Below are 22443 nucleotides of genomic sequence, written 5' to 3' on the forward strand. Positions count from 1 at the left end.
CAAAAATACAACAAACAAAATTAAAAGGAAATCTAGAAATTGGAAAATATTTGCAATATTTGTGAGAAAAGTTTAATATCAAACCAGAAATTGAAAACTATGCTTACAATACACGTGACAAAATTTTATAAATCCACGGAAGAGGCTAACATAAAACCCAAACTAAAATAGAAGCCAAACCAAAACAAAACCCCACTAATGCCTTCATAAAAAGATGAACAAAAAGCATAAGCAATTTCTTCATAAAAGAAAAAACACTAGGGATGCCTGGGTGACTCAGTTAAGCATCCGACTTCAGCCTAGGTCATAGTTTTGCCATTCCTGATTTCCAGCCCGAGTCGGGTTCTGTGCGGACAGCTCAGAGCCTGAAGCCTGTTTCAGATTCTGTGTCTCCCTCTCTCTCTGCCCCTCCCCTACTCATGCTCTGTTTCTCTCTCTCTCTCTCTCTCTCTCAAAAATACACATTCAAAAAACTAAAAAAAGAAAAAAGAAAAAACACTAATGGTTAAGTAACACATGGGAAAAATGTTCACCTTCACTAATAACTGAAACATTAAATTAAATAAAGAGCAAGGTGTCATTTTTCACCTATGAAATAGCCTAAAAATTATTTAAAGTAATAATACTCATTGTTAGTGAGCTTATGTTGAGACTTCCACTTTCCTTTACTGGTGGTGGGAATGTACATTTGTCAATACCTATTCAACTCCTTTACAAATTCCATTCCCCTGGATACTGTAATCCCACTTCTGTGAATACGTCCTAAAGAAATAATCAGAGATGCGACTGTTTATGCACCAGAATGCTTGCTGAAGCATTATCTGTAACAGTGTGAAATTGGGAAAAACACAAATCTCCCGTGCTAGAAGAATGGTGATGGTGCATTCATAGAAATGGATTTATGCAGTCATTAAAAGTAATGGTGTGAAAGAATATTGATTGGTATGAGAATATACTGAAAATATAATAAGCAAAGCAGTATACATATTTATGTATATGCATATGCACATATATATTACATTTAACACCCCAACATGGAACAAGATTCCTAAATGTTAACGTAATTTCTCTAGAAGGAGAATTGTGGATTATTGTCCTCCTCTTTTTACTTTGCTACATTTCCAATTAGATTAACAATTTAATTATTAAAAATAGAAAAAAGACACATTTTTAAAAAAACTATCGGTGTCTGCATGACTATCATTCCTTCAACATTCATTTGAAATGGTCTTAATATATTTGAGACATTGAGTTCAAACTTCCAGAAATTCTTTCTCAGATAATTCTTACGTAAAAATGTCCAAATGGTGGGGCGCCTGGGTGGCTCAGACGGTTGAGCGTCCAACTTCGGCTCAGGTCATGATCTCACAGATTGAGTTCGAGCCCCGTGTCAGGCTCTGTGCTGACAGCTCAGAGCCTGGAGCCTGCTTCGGATTCCGTGTCTCCCTGTCTCTCTCTCTCTCTCTCTGCCCCTAACCCACTCGCATTCTGTCTCTGTCTCTCTCAAAAATAAATAAACATTAAAAAAATATATATCCAAATGGCATTTTCAGAAAAATTCTTTCCATTGTTTTTGATTTGGTATCTATATACCCGGGGGACAAGAGTAACCAGGAATTTGTTTTCCTCAGCCTTCTTGACATCTAATTGACAAATAAAATTGCGTGTATTTAAAGTATACAACGTGGTGATTTGATACACATATATAGTGTATATATGAATAATTTGAAATGATTACCACAGCCAGGTTAATTAACACATTCATCACCTCACACAGTTACCAGGGGCTGGAGGGTCAGGGAAGGGGCAAATACTGGTCAAAGTATACAGTCCTTCGGTGATAGGTTCTGGGGATCTAATGAACACCATGGTGATTACAATCAATAATACTGCATTATGTGTTTGAAATTTGCTGAGAGTAGATCTTAAGTCTTCTCAACCCCTCCTGCCCCCGACACACACATAAAAGCTACATGTAAGGAAATGTGAGACAATTTTTATATTTTCTTTAATTTTTGTAAGTTCATTTATTTTGAGAGGGAGGGGCAGGGAGAGGGAGACAGAGAATCCCAAGCAGCCTCCACGAGGTCAGTGCAGAGCCTGACTCGGGCTCCGTCTCCCAACTCTTCACTGCTTCCTGCTATTTTCCCCTCACAACAGCCTTAGGAGGAGACATTGAGAGGCTCATGAGAGACCAAGGGAGGTGAAGCCAGGCTTCCCACGGTTTGACTTTCATTCTGGTGCCTCATCAGGTCCTATTAATTTGACAGACTTTTGGGGTCACTTGGGTGGCTCAACTGGTTAAGCATCTGACTCTTGATTTGGGCTCAGGTCATGACCTCAAGGTTGGTGAGATCAAACCCTGTGTCTGCTCTGCCGGCTTCGGATTCTCTCTCTCTCTCCCTCTCTCTCTACCCCTACCCCTCTCTCTCTCTCTCTCTCTCTCTCTCTGTCCATCTGCGTTCCTGTCATCTCCACATGGACATTCTCCTACAATTCCAACTTAACCTGGGAAAATGCAACTTTTAATTTTTCTTTCAAAAGTAACGTCAAAGCCTTGGTGTCGTATTCACCAGATCCTTCCGCTTACAGCTCTCCAGTGCCGCCCCCCCCCCCCCCCCCCACCCATCTGCTACGGGTTCCCCGATCACCACTGCTCAGGCTCGCTCTTCTCAGTTGGACATCTGTGATGGCCTCCTACCTGGTCCTGAGATGCCAGCCTCCCCTCCCCTCAATCCACACCAGAGGCCAGTTTGCCTAGTCCATCAGTGACTTCATTCCAGCTCTGACCTCTGCACCGCTCTGTTCACACAGCTTCTGACTCCTAGCACCCGGAAGACCTACAACCTTGCCTGCAATGCCCGTTCCCCCCACCCCATACTGCTTGGATGCTTTTTGTGGCTGGGTCACACACACCTTCCGCCTCTGGGCCTCACTCGTTCCGTTCCCTCAGCCTGGAGAGAACAGTGCCTGGGATTCCCTGACCTCTATGCTGCCCGTGAGGTTTTCTTCACGCCTCCCTCTAGGAAGTCCACCCTGAACTGTCCCACCAAACGGACTGCCCTCTCTTCCTCTCCTGTTAAGTCATAAGAACATGGAGGGCAGAGGTTGGGGCACAGGCCTTATACACACCAGGCACTTAGTAAAGGCTGGCAATTGGATGTTGGTGGAAGAAAAGAAGGAAGAGAGGGAAGGAAGCAGGTACAGGGGGAAGAAGGAAGAGAGGAAAAGGAAGGAAATACAATTAACATGACAGGAGGCTCAGTTTTCCTTTCAAGCTAAAGACAGAGAATGGATAGCACTTGAAATTCCGTGTTTGGGATGTTTGATATCTATTTGTGATTCTTTAAAAATGCAAGAAAATGGGATGGGTGAGGGGAAGAATAAAAGAGAAGGTCTTGGAAAATGTGAGGACCTAAAAGCAACTGCTTTTTACCTACATGTGGTGATGAGAGAGAGGACAGAGCAAAGCCTGTACATCAGTCATCCCAACAGTACGCAATCTACCTTCCCAGATACTTAACTTTAGTTCATTTTGTTTTTACTAGAAAATGAACTGAACCAACTGGCTTCCTACTCAGGTCAACGTGAAACTACACTGGCCCCAATTCATCCTGTTCCTTTCAAGTTTTCAAATCTGCTTAGTGAGACTCAAAGGCATACATTATCCCCTCATACATATAAAATGACCTATTCTGTCTGTATTCATTGAAGCACCATTTGTAATAGTAAAAGATTGAAAAAAAAACTCAATATCAATTAATAAGGAATAGATTAAATTATGGTTCAAACAATGGAATACCATATAGCTGTAAAATAAAATGAAGTTCTTAGTGAACGGATTTTGAAATGATTCCCAAAATATTGTTATGTGAACAAAGCAAGGCAGAGAAGAGTGTATATAGAATGTACTACTTGATTAAAAAGAAGAAAAAATATATAGGTATTTGCATAAAATGCATGAAAATATCTATGGAAGAACATATAAGAAACTGAAAAGGTGGGTGGCTAGGGACATTTGTGGGAAGAAAGGTTTTTATTACTGGACACTCTTTTGTGCCTTTTGGATTTTGAACCAGGTCTCCATGCATTACCTCTTTAGGAAATAAATACATTAAAACCTCTTATTAGGTGCCATTGCGAATGCGTTTGGGCTAGGTACGGTACAAAGGGATACACAGACACGGCCCAGCTCTCTAGAAACTTGGGTCAGAATTAAATCTTCATAAGAAGAGGCTCCAAAAAAGAACCCTGTTAAGAAGAGCCCGTGATGGACACTCACCCAGTACGGTTAGGGCTTTCGCCACACAGAGGCTAAACTTTGCTCAGGCTTGCTTCTCCCCCTGGACTCTTGGGTCTTCATGTGAATTATTTCAGATTTATTTTCTTTTAGTTACAGCTTGACCTGTTCCAATTCACACTTCTAAAAGGAATGGGAAAGGTCTACCTCAGAGTAGACCTATCTAAGCTCTCATGTCTGGTATCACTAAATACAGAGAGTGTACGAGTGAAGGCATCAGAGAGTCTTTGAAGGTGTTATGTCTGCTGAAGAACCGTGATCGTGGTCTTACTATCATTGCTTGCTTCTTGCCCGGTACGCTCTCAAACGATTCTACCACCCTCATACTCGACATAAAACAGCAAATGAAAAGAGCAAGAGGCAGCATGATGAACCTCTATGTGTGCACACACGTGCACGTGTGTATGTGTGAAAATGACAAAAGAAATTAAAACTAAAAGCTTAGAGCAGTTATTATTCCCGGGCAGCAAAGACTGCCGGTAATATTTATTTTCTTCTTTAATTTCTCTATTTTTCTTACATTTTTACAAATGAGCACTTTAATATTTTCACAATCAGATAAAAAAAAGTCTGACTTTTATTTTTTAAGTTTATTTATTTATTTTGAGAGAGAGAAAGAGAGGGGGGAGGGGCAGAGAGAGGGAGAGAGAGAATCCCAAGCAGGCTCCTCTCTGTCAGCCCAGAGCCCAATGCTGGGCTCGAGCCCACGAACCATGATATCATGACCTGAGCCAAGATCAAGAATCAGATGCTTAACCAACTGAGCCACCCAGGTGCCCCCCAAAAGTCTGACTTTTAGAAGAGTATTTGCATTCAGTATACTCCACTAAGCAAGGTAGGAAGTAGGAGCCATAATGTTTAGCAAGATTTTCAGCAACTCCAAAGGGTTAAGACAAAAATACTCAATTTGCTAGACTATTGCTCTCTTACCCATAAATTGAGGTCTCTGTATTTTGAACAACACTTTTGTGATGGGCACAGGTGACCGTAGGAATTTCATAAGCACCTCAGGTCAGCTGTGGACCCTAACATAACCTATGACAAGACAGTGTGTGAGCAGTGGCCAAGCCTCTCAAGGGAGGTGGAGTGGCATTCCTGGAAGGCCGACCCCTCTGGATTGACTCAGACCTGTCAGGGGGGGATCATTACAAGGATAAAGTTGATAAATAATAAATAGCATATTTACACAGCCCTGCTATCCCAAAAGACCTTAAAGTGCTTTATAAACGAACAGATAAATTACACACTGGGAGCACATCCTCTCCCACTGAAATGCGGCCCCTCCTAAGGTGAAAAGTGGCAGTTCGTAAATGGTGCACAATCCAAATGGACTGGAAGCCCAGAGCTTCCTTTTAAGTTCATTGTACGGAGAAATGCGGACGGAAAACAACTAGTCACGGACAGTTGAGGGAAAAGGCATCAAGTCCTCTGCAAATGGAAGGAATGAAAAGAACTGTCCCATTCTTCCAAAAGACCAGGAATCCCGTCCCACCCCACTCGATCATTTACTCAGCACTGAGGTCAAGGGATGTATCTTCTTGGTCAGTTGATGAGCGTTAACCCTTGTGGGGAATGTGCACTTGGTTTCCCCACCTGCGAAATGAGGATGGTAATAGTAAGAATTAGGCTATGAGGGAGCACCTGGCTGGCTCAGTCAGTAGAGCATGTGACTCTTGATCTCAGGGTTGTGAGTTCGAGCCCCACATTGGATGCAGAGATGACTTCAAAAAATAAAAGATCTTAAAAAAAAAAAAAGAATGAGGTTTTAAGGATTAAATAAGACCAAATGGAGACAGTGACTGACAGCCAAGGGACAAGGGCTCCTTCTCTCTTTACCTATTACAAATTCTCATATGCCTCTCAAGTTCAGTGTTAACTGTGAAACTTTATTTTTTAAAACTCAGTAAAAGTGAATGAGGAAAAGAGACATCTTTGAGCTCCTTGGGGCTACCAGCTTGTATTTATTATTTATTTATTATTTTATGCATGTATTTATTATTTTATGTCAGAACTGGAGGAAGCCACATCTTCCAGAGCCATGGAATGGACTATGGGAATTTAAGGAGGATCATAAGAAAATTCACATTTTCTCCTGTCTCATTTCTACCTGTTACGTAACTGGTAGAAATGGTGAGCTCTTATGCTTCTTTTGATGTGACACAGGATTATCCCAAGCTCTTGGGCTTTACAGAAAATTAGATGCGATGCATCTTAACCCATCTATAGAGCAGAGATAATGAAAAGGGATAAAGAAAAATCCTTCTAGAAACATAATCAGAAAAGCCCTCACTTTGAAGGGGCCGCCTACAGGGAGAGTACTTCAGAAAAAAAGAGATCCTGATATACATATTCCTCGGGGCTACAAAATATACCATCGTCTAGATTAGTGGTAGGGTTGAAAAGTTAGTCTGGAAGCAATTCTCTAGACCAAAATGAGAGTAAACCTATCTAGAATATTACAACTAATCATAGTTACCACCTCTGGAGTGCTTCCTGTGTGCCTGGCCTACGGCAAAGCTTTGGTATAACCGTGGCTTCTTACCACGGGTCCGTACACCAGTAACATTGCCATCACCGAAGAGCTTGTGAGAAAAGCAGTCTCAGGGGCTGCTTCAGATCAGCTGCTTCAGAATCTGATTTTAACCAGACCCCCAGGTGATTCATGTACCGTTGGAGAAGCACCAGCTCTCCGATCTCATAAAGTAGCCTCCAGGATTCTTTTGCAACCTCTTCTCAGGCGATCCTTAACAACAAAGGTTGAGTTTTACATAACTCAGAGGACAGACGATCTGCCCAAGATCACACAGAAAGATATTAACTCCGGTTACTGACTCTTTCTTACACCGTTTCTTGATTAATGTTGTCCTGACCTGCCTTTTCCTTTGCCCCAGCCCCAGGCAAGCAGAGTGTGGAGGGCCACAAGTCACTCTGCCTCTCCAGATGGGAGCCCTGTAGCGGGTAAACATCTGCTAACTCACACACGCTTTCAGCAGAACTTTCCAGGGCTCTAACTTCTTACTTCTCCTTGACCTCCTATTCGCAGCACGCGGCTTCCAGATCACTTGAGGAAGGCCAACAGCCGTGTACAGCTCAGAGAAACTGTTGAAAGCTTGCTGGCTGTGAGGAGGCCCCTATCACAGATGCTCTGGGGGATACATCTGGGGGGAAAGGGTTGCCTTTAAGGAGCCAAAGTTTGGGAAGGGAAGGATAGGGAAGGAATAGAACAAAATTGAGGGGCACCTGGGTGGCTCAGTCAGTTGAGCATCCGGCTTCAGCTCAGGTCATGATCTCACAGTCTGGCTCGTTAAGTTCAAGCCCCACATTGGGCTTACTGCTGTCAGTGAAGACCCCAGTTCAGATCCTCCTCTGTGCACCCCTCCCCTGCTCACACTCTGTCTCTCTATCCCTCCCTCTTTTTTAAATTTTTTTAACATTTATTTATTTTTGAGAGAGAGAGACAGAGCATGAGCAAGGCAAGGGCGGAGAGAAGGAGACACAGAATCCGAAGCAGACTCCAGGCTCTGAGCCGTCAGCACAGAGCCCGACGCGGGGCTTGAACCCACAAACCATGAGATCATGACCTGAGCTAGAAGTCAGACGCTTAACAGACTGAGCCACCCAGGTGCCCCGTCTGTCTCTCTCTCTCTCTCTCTTAAAAATAATAAATAAAAATGTCTTAAAAAATTAAAAAAGAACAAAATTGAAAAAAGCTTAGACTTTCCTCCAGACTTTGCCATCTGCTTATTTGCCCTTTAATGCTGGACAAAACTTGACAATTTAGAAAGCTCTTGGGTTCTATAAAATAAGATAATATCAAATAAAACCCCATCCCAGACGCACAAGCTTATCCCTTCAACTTTGTGCTCCACCTGGCAGCGACCTCCACTGCAGAACTGAATTTTGACCCAAAAGCCTGACCGGTGTGGAAAGGAGGGGAGGCCACTTAGAGAGATATTTGGGACGCAGGGAGCCCTTTCCAATCTCCCTGCAGTCAGGCCACAGGGGAACACAGCCTCTCTTTAGAAGCTAGCAGGCCAAGAAGCTGTCATTTGAACACGGGAAGCTAGAGGTGAGAATTGTTGAAGGCAATTTCAGGGGCAGGGAAATGACACCAGTAGAGACAAGAGGACCTTTGACAGGAAAGACAACGGCTGAGCACTCCAAGCCTTCGCCAGGAACGGCACGAGTTACGGGCAAGTTGGGCCCCATTAACCAGGGCCCTGCCTTTTCTCGACACAAATCTGTTCTGAAGTTAGCTTTACAGACCAAAAGGGAAAGGAAAACCTCTGGAGTTCTCCAGTTCCCAATGTGTGCTCTTTTTAGTAACAAGCCTCTCTCCAGTGCCAAGAATCCCTACAAAGATCACTTCCCTCTACTTCTTCCCCAAGTGCTTTTTTAATACGGTGTGCTTACTGCTCGAGGGACATCCAGGAGCCAAGTCTCTTTGCATAAATCACTGGGAACTTTAAAGGAGACCATTCCTGCTCTGAGGATTTAGAAAATACCTAGCGGGTAAAAAATCTATTGCGTCACAGTGTGTGCACTTTCCAACAGTCATTACCAGGATTATGTTTGGGGGCTGGTAGATTAAAAAGTGTCACCCTCAATATTTCAATTTCTACCAAAGAATAAGGCAAGAAAACCTGTCACTGAGAAGTCAACAGCCCATCTGCTGAGTCAACTGCATTCATATTATTGTCCTTCCTCTAAATCCTTCTGTGATGCAATGCAAGGCAAAAAAAGAAAAGAAAAAAAAAAAAAACCACGGAAACATGAACTGTTACTGTTTTAGAAAGCAGTGAACTTTCTGATAATTGCATGTATACTTCAGAGGCAAAGAGGATAAACTAGAAAATTCTAAGCATATGTAAAATAGGGCACGAACTTCTAGGAAGTGCTCATGTGTTTGTGACTCTCCCAGTTGGCTGATCACATGGCCGGCAAGGTCCAAATTTATCTAGGTGTCACCAGAAATATGGTAGCCTTGCCCACCGACAGTGTTTCTTGGAAATTTCAGCATGAACTTTAATTAAACTTGACATTCTGTTATGTATTTCCCAGCGGTGTTTTCTGAGTATTATGCCATGGGTGTAAAACATGAAACTTTGACAGCTCTTCAATGCCAAAGTAGCAATGCCTTTGCAAGAGACATCTGATCGATTAGACCTACATAAGGGTGGTTCCTATAAATATCAGAATTTCCTTACAGCGATCTAAAGCAAGTAATTGAAAAAGCATTGCTCGAGACAATGGACTGCAGAAGGCTCAGTCCTATTGTAAGACAATGATCAAGAGCCAAGGCACACATTCCAGACCTGTAGCAGATGCCAAGAGGTAGGAATTGAAGGTGTGTTTCACAACAGAAGGGGCAATGGAAACATTCCTCTGTTCACTCAAGAGCCTGAGAGGTTGAGCTGTGCTTGTTCCAACTGGCCGACCACCCCACAGTTGTCCACCTGCTGGAAGTTGGCAGAACTGGTGCAAGTATGCCTGGGGGTCTAGGGAGTTTCGGCACCCCTGCAGCTCTGACCACCCTGCCTCTGCTTCTGGAAGTAAGGCCTTGGAGAAATCAAGGCCTGCATGTGTTCCTGGGTTCCTCAAAGGACTGAGGTAGCGCTAGAGGCCAGAAAGACACTTACCTTTCCCCCACAGAGTGCTCCCTAACCTAATACCTTTCCTCAGACAATAGAACTGTGCCCTTTTCTATCTCCACGCTGGCCACCATGTTTGTTCCCTGGACCATCTGAAGACACTTGGCCCAGTCCATAGCCCTCTCCTTCCTGGGATGATTGGCTCGGGTAACAGGTGACAGAATTCAGAGACGGAACCCCCCAGCCTGATGGACACTGATGCAGGGGCCTCTGGAGCCTGGCTGTGTGCAGCAATGCCATACCACACAAGAACAGGGCCGGGTCGACTCTGTTCTATTATGGAACCACTTGCCTCTTTGCCCAGTCTGACGACCTCACATACCAGGTCAAGCCCCTTCAGCAACCTACCCTTCCTCCTCCAGCCCCAGACATTTGTTAGAGCTGTTTTGGTTGTAATAAAAACTTAATTGCCTCATGTAGCCGAAAAGCCCAGAAAGCAAAACTGTGTTCAGACACAGCTGGATCCAAGAACTCTATTGAAGTCATTAGGCCTCTGCTTTTTTTCCTCTCTCTTCTTGCTCAGGCCTAGGTCACATGATCATCCTTATGGCCATGGACGGAACACTGTAATTGGCTCCCTCATTAGAATCACATGATTTAGAATAGAGAAGAAGCAGTTCGCCAAACACATCAGGGACCCTGGACAGACTGGGAAGAAAAAAAAATAGCTCTCACTGCAAGACTGAGGACTCTCCTACTCTTTCAGCCACTCTGACCGTATCTATCGTCCATCTCTGAGAGAAAATGTCCTCCACAGAATGCCAGATTGTAGGGAGACACTGGCACTCCAAAGGTGTTTGACCAGCTGCCAGCCAGCTTTAGGAGGCCCATCCTCCTGGGGATCTACTGTTTCCTACAGTACTTTCTACAGCCCCTCCCGCAGGCATTTTCATGATTTCTCACGCCACCTCTTAGAGACGCAACACTTACAGCCAAATCATGAGAGAATTCTACTATTCCAGGCTTGGCCTCCAGCTGGCCGTGTGACTGATTGGGGTGGGGCGCAAGAACTCTCATCTTTTCAAGCTCTACTATTCTATGATGCATCGGTCCCAGACGTCACATGGTGGCAGTCAGCCCCGTCTTCTAAAGGGACTGCAATGACGCTGCCATTGACCTGCGTTAGGAACTCTATTCAAATCACATTTATGTTTTTAAGAGTTGGAGAGTTAACTCTGGCATTACTTCCACTGTGCACGCTCAGTTCTTACCTTGTTCTTTGGTGGCCTCCACGAGAGCTGGGGTTAAAAGAGCCTTCCAGGTCTCCATAACCTAAGCCGGGTTTAGGATGAAAATCACAGCTGCTGAGCTCTGGCTGGATCAGATGGAGTGCACGAATCCCACAACTGTGGATGGTTGTCTCCAGACAGGACGGCCCTCTGCTTCGTCCTTGCCCCTGGGACCTGTGAAGCACCATTCAAACAAAACAGACCAAGTCCAGAGCAGAGAACTAGCAGCCTCACAGTCCCCACCCCGCCTCAGGTTCAAAAGGAGAAAAGTGCAAGACATAGTAAGCATCAGCAGAAAATCAGATTTAAAAAAGAAAAATTCCAGGGGCGCCTGGTGCCTCAGTCCGTTAAGCATCTGACTTTGGTTCAGGTGATGATCTCACGGCTCATGAGTTCGAGCCCCGCATTGGGCTCTGTGTTGACACAGCATGGAGCCTGCTTCAGACCCTGTGTCTCCCTCTCTCTCTGCCCCTTCCCTGCTCATGCTCTGTCTCTCTCTCAAAAATAAATAAACATTAAAAAAAAATTTTAAATCATACTATGAAGCACCAAAAGTGACTCCCTGTGTAACTCTCCAATTAACACAAAACCTTAAAGAGGCAGCAGGAGAAAGGAAGGACCACTTGTAATTAGAGCAGCTAAAATAAAGCAAACCAATTTTTTTAAATGTTCATTTATTTATGTTTGTTTATTTATTTATTTAGAGAACAATCACATGAGCAGGGGAGGAGCAGAGAGAGAGAGAGGGAGAGGGAGAAAATCCCAAGCAGGCTCCACGCTGTCAGCAAAGAGCCTGAGGTGGGGCTCAATTCCACGAACCAGGAGATCATGGTCTGACCAAGAGTTGGACACCTAACCAACTGAACCACCCAGGCACCCCAGCAAACAACATTTATGGGTGTTTTGTGTTCGTGCTAAAAGATCGGAAGAGCGAGGTGGCCTGATTATACAGCTGAGGGGAAACTTCTACAGCTGGGTAACTGTACCGCTGGGAGGAAACTTTAAAGATATTAAAATTTGTCCAAAGCTGCCTACATGGTTTTATATTAAAAACAATTTCAAGGATTGAGGCACCTGGGTGGCTCAGTCGGTTGAGCGTCTGACTTCAGCTCAGGTCACGATCTCATGGTTTGTGGGTTCAGGCCCCGCGTTGGGCTCTGTGCTGACCACTTGGACCCTGGAGCCTGCTTCTGATTCTGGGTCTCCCTCTCTCTCTCTGCTCCTCCCCTGCTCATGCTCTGTCTCTCTGTCTCTCAAGAATAAATAAACATTAAAAAAAAATTTTTTTTAATTAAAACACAATTTCAAGGATGAAATCATTCCTTTTAAATGTTATCTGCATGTGAATCACGGTCTAAAGTTACTAAAGCCCCCACTTAGAGAACAGGACTCATTATGAGCGAAGGCAGTTACCATTTTAACCTGTCACAGAAACGGGCAGAAACTAAGCAATGACTGGTAAGAATTGGAAGTCATCAGGAAACACTAGTGTCTTTCTTAAACGTTTGTGTTTCTTTCAGATCCTGGAAAGCAGCCTTCTCCAGCACTGAGGCAGAATAATACAGCGGTTATGTGGTTTGGCTTCCCCAGCCGAGCACCCTGGGTTCACAACCCAGCCCCGCCCTTGTTAGCTCTGTGGCCTTGGGCAAATCACTCCACCCTCCTCCTCCGGTAAAAAGTGGTCAGATTAATGGGGCTTTTTAAAGATGAATGGGCAGCACCTGGCACGTTTGAAGCGCTAAGTGTGCGACCATCCTTTAAGCATCCCTACCAAGTGCTGTGGGTGGTTAAGAACACACTTATCTTTGTGAACTGCATGGGTGGGCTTCTAGGCTCTTCCAGGCTCTTCTAGTCTCCTCTAGTCAATCGAGGTCCTTTGTTATTTGCAACAGGAAATTCAGGCTTCTTGACTTGAGGGGGGGACAAAACAGCGGGGACTGAAGGGTTACCCTGTAAACCCAACCCCATTAGGTGACTGCAAACCATACAGAGACAAATTAACATGTCAGCGTTGGTTTATGTGTGAAGTGAGGTGTGTTCGCTAAGCTGTCAGCAAGCCGTATTTAATTTGGGTAAAGACCCTGAAACTGAGGACTTCTGCAGGCTGTCACAGCTACTCCCACCGTTCTGCGGAGCAGCCGCAAAGCAGCTGTGACCCCCTCTTGGGTCTCTTAACTCAAAGCTTCGGGGCCACATCCCAGCACATCTCCCTGCCCCTCCCCGATGCCACATTAAGCCACAGCTCCCCAGAGAAGGGAAGGGTGCACTTCGCAATATCTGGGAGTGGCGTCCCCGCTGCCCCCTCCCGCCCTGTGCCCCCGGAAGTGGAGAGGATGGTAAAGTCTGAGCCCCCAGGGGCAGGGAGGCCTTGCAAATGCCACAGTTCAGACGGGAACTGAACTGCATCACACAGGGAGACAAAGAGCCAACAGGTCGTCTAAAGGGGCTTCAGTGCTGAGGGAGCAAAGAGAAGACACAAAGAAAAGAGAGTTCTGCTCACTTCTCTCCCTCTGCTCCCCACCCTAAGCTCCAGTCAGCTCTCTGCTCAGTCCCCATTTCAGAGGAGGGCCCGGAAAGCAAAGAAAGCAAAGCGATCAGGGGGAGAGAGAAACAGATACAAGCAGAGAAGGCATGAGGAGGGAGAAGGCTCCTCAAAGGTGTTGTCCCCCTCTGAGGAGTGTCTGTCAGATTAAAACTCACCCAAATAGCCCAGGAGCCCCCCCCCCTCCCTCCACGCGGCCCCCTCAGGTCTCATCTGGAATTGGTTTCAGAACTGTCAGAGGCCCCACAGACTGAGGTGGAGTCTAGAAATTCACAGATCAAACACCTTCCACAGATCTTATGCCTAATTTGTAAATCCCACCCCTCCGTGTGCCCAGCAGTGACAAAGGGCCAATTCCGGGATCAAACAGGCAAGTACTCTCGCTGGGAAAAGGGATGAAGGCCTGGAAAGTTGGAATCCCACCCTCCCCCCGACCCTCTCCCCCGGAGCCTTTGCGGAGAGACCACACATTGCGTAGCAAGATCTACCTGGAAGGCAGCAGGGTCCTCCAGAGAAGATTCTTTCACAACAGGGAGGTGAGCTCAGAGACCAGGGCTCCTGTAGCTGAAGCGGGGATCGGGTGCTGGCCATGTGCGGGAGTCTGTGGTACAGGAGAGTGAAAGCATTAAATGGCCACAATTCACATTTATTCGGTGCTAAGAGTCTTTCACACGTCCTCTCCCTCCTCGTGCAACCAGACAAAGGGCCTTTCTCTTATGCCACAGGCTACACAAGAGCCCTCCTTCCCCAAGTCCTGTCTCCCTCCCTTCCCTGCAGCCTTCCTTCCCTCGGAAGCGAACAGGCCTCAAGCCTCTTTCAGGGCATTACACACACCTCTGGCTGGAGGGTGAGCGCCAGCCTCTTTCCTCTGCCAGTTCCATCCATTGGTGGGGGAGGGGGAGTTCCAGTCCCAAGGAGGGTGAGAGGGGCCAGAAGGAAGGATGCAGGGGTGATTCCCTTTCTCTTTGTTACAGTTTGGTGTTTTGCTCTGTTTGGTTTTTTCATCTGTTTTTCTTTGATTACCCCTCAGAAACTACAAAAGTTAATCCTATTAGTAAACCCTCCTCAAGTCTACATTCAAGATCTCTTCCTCTGTTAACATAACTTTGACTTCTTTATGCTAAAAAAGTATTTATTCCCTCTTCCACCTTGGGTTTCTTGCAAAGCCTAATTCTCTTGAGACTGGAGGCTCCTTGCCCAGGGCCTCTTCCCTAATTCTCCAATTCCCCTTCTGATGAGGGAAGGGAGATCCAAAGTAGGAGGAGGAGAGAAAGGACCTTTCCTCACACGTTCCACCACCCCAAAGGTATTTGCCCTTCAGGGTCGAAGCTAAATTCACTTCCACTCTACGCCATGCCATGTTGGGGAAGCAGACCCCCACCGAAAACCCTCAGGGGCTCCGTTGCCCTCTGACTTCCTAGTGGATCTGGCCAACGGGGAGCCTCAGTAGGAGCTTGGAGGGAGGCAGGAGAGTGAAAGGGTGGCAGTCATTTCCCCAGCTCCCTTGTCATGGGAATATGCTGTATGTCTGGGTCCCTGACAAATGGGGCTCCTGTTGGGTAGTCTTCTCCACATAATTTCATTACCTTAAAAAAAAAAAAATCTAAGGTATAATCAATTCTTCAATTTTTCTTATATGTATTTATCATGCTCAAAAAAAAAATTTTTTTTTAAGGTGGTAATGAGAAATTTGTATTGATCTTAGGCTCCAGAATCAGCTCAGTTACCCCAGGTCGATTTTCATGTTGACAGTAACATGGATTACTTTTCTCCCCTTTACAAACCAAGATCAATGATCCCAGACATTGTGAATCCCAAGCTGTTCCCTGGCTTTGTCCTGGTACTGCTTTCTATTATTCCATGGTTGCTTAATGAGCTTAGACTGGCTAGAGCACCAAGGGAAGATTTCTCGACCCCAGAGCTCTCTATGAGCATTGAACTACTTCAAAGGCCGGGATGGAATCCCCACCAACATTTTCATTTTTATCCACTCTGTGAGTTTGGTCTTATGTGATTGGAGTACACTCTGATCAAGTTTATAAGAGGACAACACCTGATGGCCACCATCACCTCTCCCTTGGATTATTTCCATGGTCTCCTAAATGGTCTTCTTACTTCCGGCCTTACTCCCCAACAGTCTATTCCCCACACAACAGAAAGAGTAAACTTTTCAAAATTGAAATCAAATCATGTAAATCCTCTACTTGAAACCCTCCAGTGGTTCTCTACTCAGAGCGAAATCCAAAGTCATTGTAAATGTCTGTGAGGTCTGCTGTGCCTTTTCCTCTTACTTACCACACTCTCCTCTCCTACCAGTCCAAAGATTTCCCACCTTGAGCCCCACAGGGTGTTTTCCTTGCTACAAATGCTCTCACCCAGGGCCTTGCTTTTGTGTTTTCCTCTGCTTCAAATGCTTTCGCTGGCTTCATCATTTCTTGTAGGTCTCTGCACCCATATCATCGTATCAGTGAGGTCTTCCTAACCCACCATACACAGAACAGCAACCCTCACTCTTACTATGTATGTATGTATATATATATAGACATATATATATGTATATACATGTATACTGAAATTAAGACTTCAGGGACACCATAGATTTATTCAATTATATATTTAAAAAAAATTTTTTTTAATGTTTACTTTTGAGAGAGAGAGACAGAGTGTGAGCCTTTCAATTATTTTTTTAAAACTTATCAGTTTGGAGTGCCTGGGAGGCTCAGTAGGTTAAGCACCTGACTTCAGCTCAGGTCACAATCTCATGGTTTGTGAGTTCAAGCCCCACCTCTGGCTCTGTGGAGACAGCTTTGGATTCTGTGTCTCCCTCTCTCTCTGCCCTTCCCCCACTTACGATCTCTCTCTCTCTCTCAAATAAACATTAAAAATAAATAAATAAATACATAAATAAATAAATAAAAGCTTATCAGTTTGGGGTGCCTGAGAGGCTCAGTCGGTTAAGTGTCCAACTCTTGATTTCAGATCAGGTCACAATCTCACAGTTCATGAGCTCGAGCCCCGCATCAGGCTCTGCACTGACAGTGTGGAACCTGCCTGGTATTCTCTCTCCCTCACTCTCTGCCCCTCCCCCACCAGGGCTCTCTTTCCCTCTCTCAAAATATATAAAATTAAAAAAAAAAAAAGCTTATCAGTTTCAATTTCTAAAATTACACATATGAACTTCATAGTCCTATTCATTATGTAAGTGTTAATAGGGTCAAAAACTTTGAGCTAAAATTGAGGTTATTCATAACAATCTATACTCTGTATTAGCACTGGAAAGTTTACTGGTCAGTTTCAGATAATTTCACATGCTTATACTACATTAGAAACATTAACATGTTGTTCAAAAGATTACAAGAGACTAACTGGACTACCTAGAAGAAATGGATAAATTCTTAGAAATATTCCATTTTTCAAGACTGAATCAGGAAGAGACAGAAAAACCTAAACACACCAATTACTAGAAATCGAATTGAATCAGTAATTTAAAAACTTCAAACAAATGAAAGTTCAGGACCAGATGGCTCCACAATTGAATTTTATAAAATATTTAAAGAATAGTTAATACCTATCCTTCTCAAATGGTTCCAAAAAAATTTTAAAGGAAAGAATGCTTCCAAATTCATTTTACAAGGCCAGCATTACCTTGATACCAAAACCAGACAAAGACAGTACAAAAAAAAATTACAAGCCAGTATCCCTGATAAGTACAGATGCAAAAGTCCTCAACAAAATATCAGCAAACTGAATTAAAAAATACATTAAAAGGATCATTCACCATGGGCAAGTGGGATTTATTACAAGGATGCAAGGATGGTTCAATACCTACAAACCAATCAATAAGATACACTACATTAACTAAATAAAAAAAAAATCACACAATCACCTCAATAGATGCAGAAAAAGCACTTGACAATATTCAACGTCTATTCATGATAAAAACTCTCAACAATGTGACTAAAGACAGAACATACCTCAACATAATAAAGGCCATGTATAACACATTCACAGATAACATCATAGTCCATGGTGACCAGATAAGGATGTTTATCCTTGCCACTTTACTTTTTTTTTTAATTTTTTTTAAAGTTTATTTATTTTTGACAGAGAGAGAAAGAGCGTGAGAGATCATGAGTGGGGGAGGGGCAGAGAGAGAGAGAGAGAGAGACAGACAGACAGAATCTGAAACAGGCTCCAGGCTCTGAGCTGTCAGCACAGAGCCCGACGCAGGGCTGGAACTCACAAACCGTGAGATCGTGACTTGAGCCGAAGTTGAATGCTCAACCGACTGAGCCACCCAGGTGCCCCTATCCTTGCCACTTTATGAAGATAGTGCTGGAAGGTCCAAGTCACAGCAATCAGACAAAAAATAAAAATAAAAGGCATCCAAATTGGTAAGAAAGAAGTAAAACTGTCACTATTAGCAGATGATATGATACTATATATATGAAAGCCTTAAAGACTCCCATTAAAAAAATACTAGAATTCATAAATACAGTAAGGTTTCAGGATATACAATTAATATACAAAAATCTGTTGCATTTCTATACACTAGTAACAAACTAGCAGAAAGAGAAATTCAGAAAACAATCACATTTACAACGGCATCCAAAAGAACAAAATAAAGAATTTATGGTATATATACAATGGCATATTGCTCAGCCATAAAAAGAATGAGATCTTCCTATTTGCAACAACATAGATGGACCTAAAAGATATTATGCTAAGTGAAATGAGTCAGGCAGAGAAAGACAAAATTCATATGATTTTACTTATATGTGAAATCTAAAAAAAAACCAAAGCAAATTAACAAACGAAACACAACAGAAACAGACCCTTAAATACAGAGAACAAACTGGTGGTTGCCAGAAAGGAGGCCATGGGGGATGGGTGAACTAGGTGAAGGGGATTAAGAGATAAAAATTTCCAGTCATAAGATATATAAGTCACCGAGATAAGTATAGCATGGTGAATATAGTCAATAATATTGTAATAACTTTGTATAATGACCGATGGCAGCTACACTTACCATGGTAAGCCCTTCATAATGTATGTAAGTGTGGAACAAGTATGTAGTACACCTGAGACCAATATAATATTGTATGTCACCTATACTTAAGTTAAAAAATATATTTGGATACGAGGCACCTGGGTGGCTCAGTCAGTTAAGCATGTGACTCCTGATTTCGGCTCAAGTCATGACCTCATGGTTCTCGAGTTCGAGCCCCACATCAGGCTCCACACTGTCAGTGAGATTCTCTCTCACTCTCCCTTTTTCTGCCCCTCCCCCCTCATGCTCTCTCTCTCTCAAAATAAATAAATAAAACTTAAAAAAATATTTAAAAAAATATATGTATATTTGGCTGAATGTGAAATATACACATATATTAATCAAAAGAATTTGCAGTATTAGGATGTTAATTTGTATTTGTGTCCTGCCATCATTAAATAGAAAACCCTTGGAAGAATGGCTGTTTCCTAATTTTCACTGAAAATGCCAAATGGATGTACTAATGAGTTGGTCTTGTGCCATTTTCCATTTGGCCTGCAGTGCCGATTCCTGCCCTCAGCCACTGAGAATGAGAACAGAGACAGCATTAAGACTCCCCGCACGGGGACTGGCGGGCCCAGCAGAGGGAAGGGAGCCCTCTCACAAACAGCACAGGATTCTGTCTCAGCTGCCTGAAAGGACAGAACACAAGGTCCGTTTGTCATGACCGGAATGAACTATGAAAGGCATCTCAGTTGGAACAAAATACACATTGCCTTTGAGATAAGGAGTGATTTTTAAAACCTTTCTAAAAAATTGATGTTCGGTTTAAAAGTAAACATTTTCTACTTTAAAAAGGAGCTTGTGAGTTATATAAGGCAGTGTGTAGTCGGCCACGCTGATGTCTTAACACAGACAATCGTGGGTAATGCGAGTCACTCCTGTAAGAAGCCCTGCACTCGTCTTATTTGCCTGCAGGTGGCGTCATTGAGCCAATGAGCAGCCCACTACTCAGGTGGCCCCTCTAGCTCAGAGTTCTCTAATGGCTTTGCTCCTTTAATGCTAATTGATAAGTAACATCTGCTGCTTTTTGGTGCAGTTGCATTAAAATATCATAATAAAAATAAGTACCATTTATTGAAAGGTACTGAGTAGTTCTCATCTTTGCCTGCACAACAGAAAGTACCTAGGAAGCTTTAAAACATATTTATGGACCAACTCACCTCACAGCAATTAACACAAAACCTGGGAGTCAGGGATCAGGTGTTGATATTTTTAAAAACCTCCCCAGGTGATGCTGATGTGCAGCCAGGTTTGAGATTCTCTTCTCCTGGTGGTCAGGAGCAAAATATTTAGACCCAGACACTTGTATTCATCCCATCTTCAGCATTTACCAGCTGTGCGACCTTGAGCAAGTCACTCAACCTTCCTGTGCTTCCCTTTTCTCAACTTTAAGATAGACATAATAATGGTACCTAACTCATAAGGCTGTAGTGAGGATTAAGTGAAATAACATAGTATTGAGAGTCACCAGAGAGAGTCTTGAGGGTCACCAGAATATTTTTTCCATGACTAGTCAGAAGCCATCAGGTATATCTGTGGGACAGAACAAAGCCTCTTATTTCCTGAACAACAAAGATAACTATGTGTCCCCTGATTTGGATTGTAATTTATTTGAACCACGTGTCAGCATCTGGTCATTGTACCTCGTGTACCCCTGTTCCTCTGCCTGATCGCTACAGTTCTTATCACCAAAGTCTCGTAGAAGTTGTTAACAATGTATGCATTGCAACTGCTGCTTTGTTACCCAAACATTAGGTCAAGAGCAAGATCCTCTGAGAATGCAGCTCCAACCAACTGAAACAGATGGCAACTGAACCTTGCAGAGGCCCACTCACCTCATATTTATTTACCTGGCAGGCAGCAGAAGGAGCCCGTTTTGCTTTATGTGCAAAACTTTCCTCCCAGGCCAATTTTCTGGTGCCCCCAATGACATATCACAAAATGAAATAATAGTATCAAGACCAGTAATTTATTCCTAAAATATATCTTCCAAGAGCTACAGATATCTACCATGTCGACCTCTCTTAGCCTGAACCTCAGCTGTCACCCACATTAAATTACTTTCTAAATCAGAGGTAAACTTTATATCATAAAATACCATTCATAGCCACATCAATCCAACCTGAAATCTGCATTACTCTCCTGACCCGAACTTCTAGATATCCACAATTCACAGATCGACCAGCTTTGCTCTATCAATATGCCTCACCCTGATGGCGTATTACACTAATAGATTCCCGGAGCTGTGGCTCACTGTGTTGATGTATAAGAGCAATACTTTAAGAAGTCCCCCGCTCACCTGGATGATGTATAGTTGAAGTGGTCGTCTGGGGGAAGCATGCAGGTGATGTATGACCCTAACAAGGGCACCAACGGGGAGAGAACAAGTTCAAAGTGGGTTGGGTTTAGCTTGTAGAGACATAGAGAGGCCCCATTTGGATTCCACCAGGCCACATCCCCACTGACCCTGCAAGGCCTCATGATTGTAGGAAAGTAAGCATCTGCACACACAGTTAAAGAACCAATCCTTGGGGCGCCTGGGTGGCGCAGTCGGTTGAGCGTCCGACTTCAGCCAGGTCACGATCTCACGGTCTGTGAGTTCGAGCCCCGCGTCGGGCTCTGGGCTGATGGCTCAGAGCCTGGAGCCTGTTTCTGATTCTGTGTCTCCCTCTCTCTCTGCCCCTCGCCCGTTCATGCTCTGTCTCTCTCTGTCCCAAAAATAAATAAACGTTGAAAAAAAAAAGTTTAAAAAAAAAAAAAGAGCCAGTCCTTAACCACTTGGGTCTTAGAATTATTCATACATGTGCAATTAATATTAATCTCTCTAGAGGCTTGAATGAAAACAAAGGCATATAGATGTTACTTTTCCTTTTTGGGTATATGATATCTTTTATAATAAAATGGTTAAAGGAAATGGCCTGAGGACCTCCCATCTATTAATTTTTAAAATTTTGAGCCATTGGGAAACTGTCAATGTGGGCACCAAAAGACCTTCTCACATATGTTCGTATCAACTTTACTGTAATAATAAAGCACAGAATAAAACAAATTGCATCAGATAGACATGGCATGATACGGCAGCACAGAGTGCCAACTAACCGTGGACCCATAATCTCCATGGCAAATAGAAACTGCATTTTTTTAGCTCATAATGGTATGGTCAGGTGATCTAGGCTGGGCTCTCCGAGGCCAGAGAGGAGGCACCGCGTCCCTTCTACTAAGACCCTCTTAGGCAAAGCGAGTCACATGGCCAAAGCCATGGCAGGGAACTACACCTGCCTCACAGGCATGTGTACCAGGCACTAGCAAACGAACCGACTAAGCTGTATGGCTACAGGGAGGGTGGGCAATATGCAAATTATCCATCGGTGGATAAACAAATTGTAATATGGTGATTGCAATACAGTGAAATACTATATAGCAATGATAATGAATGAGTTACTGCTACATACTACACCACGAATCTTGCAAACATAACACTGAGCAAAAGAAGGTAGACCTAAAATGATTCAGATACAATTCTACTTATATAAAGTTCAAAAACAGGCACAGTTAATGGTGGCATTAGAGGTCAGGGTAGAGGTCCCCTGTGGGGGGCAATGACGAGGAGCAGGCATGAAGGAGGGCTTCTGAGTGTTTGGAATATTCAGTTTCTTTATCTAAGTAGT

This window comes from Herpailurus yagouaroundi, unplaced genomic scaffold, assembly GCF_014898765.1.
Source record: "Herpailurus yagouaroundi ecotype Mexico unplaced genomic scaffold, PumYag 308, whole genome shotgun sequence".
NCBI classification, from domain to species: Eukaryota; Metazoa; Chordata; class Mammalia; order Carnivora; family Felidae; genus Herpailurus; species Herpailurus yagouaroundi.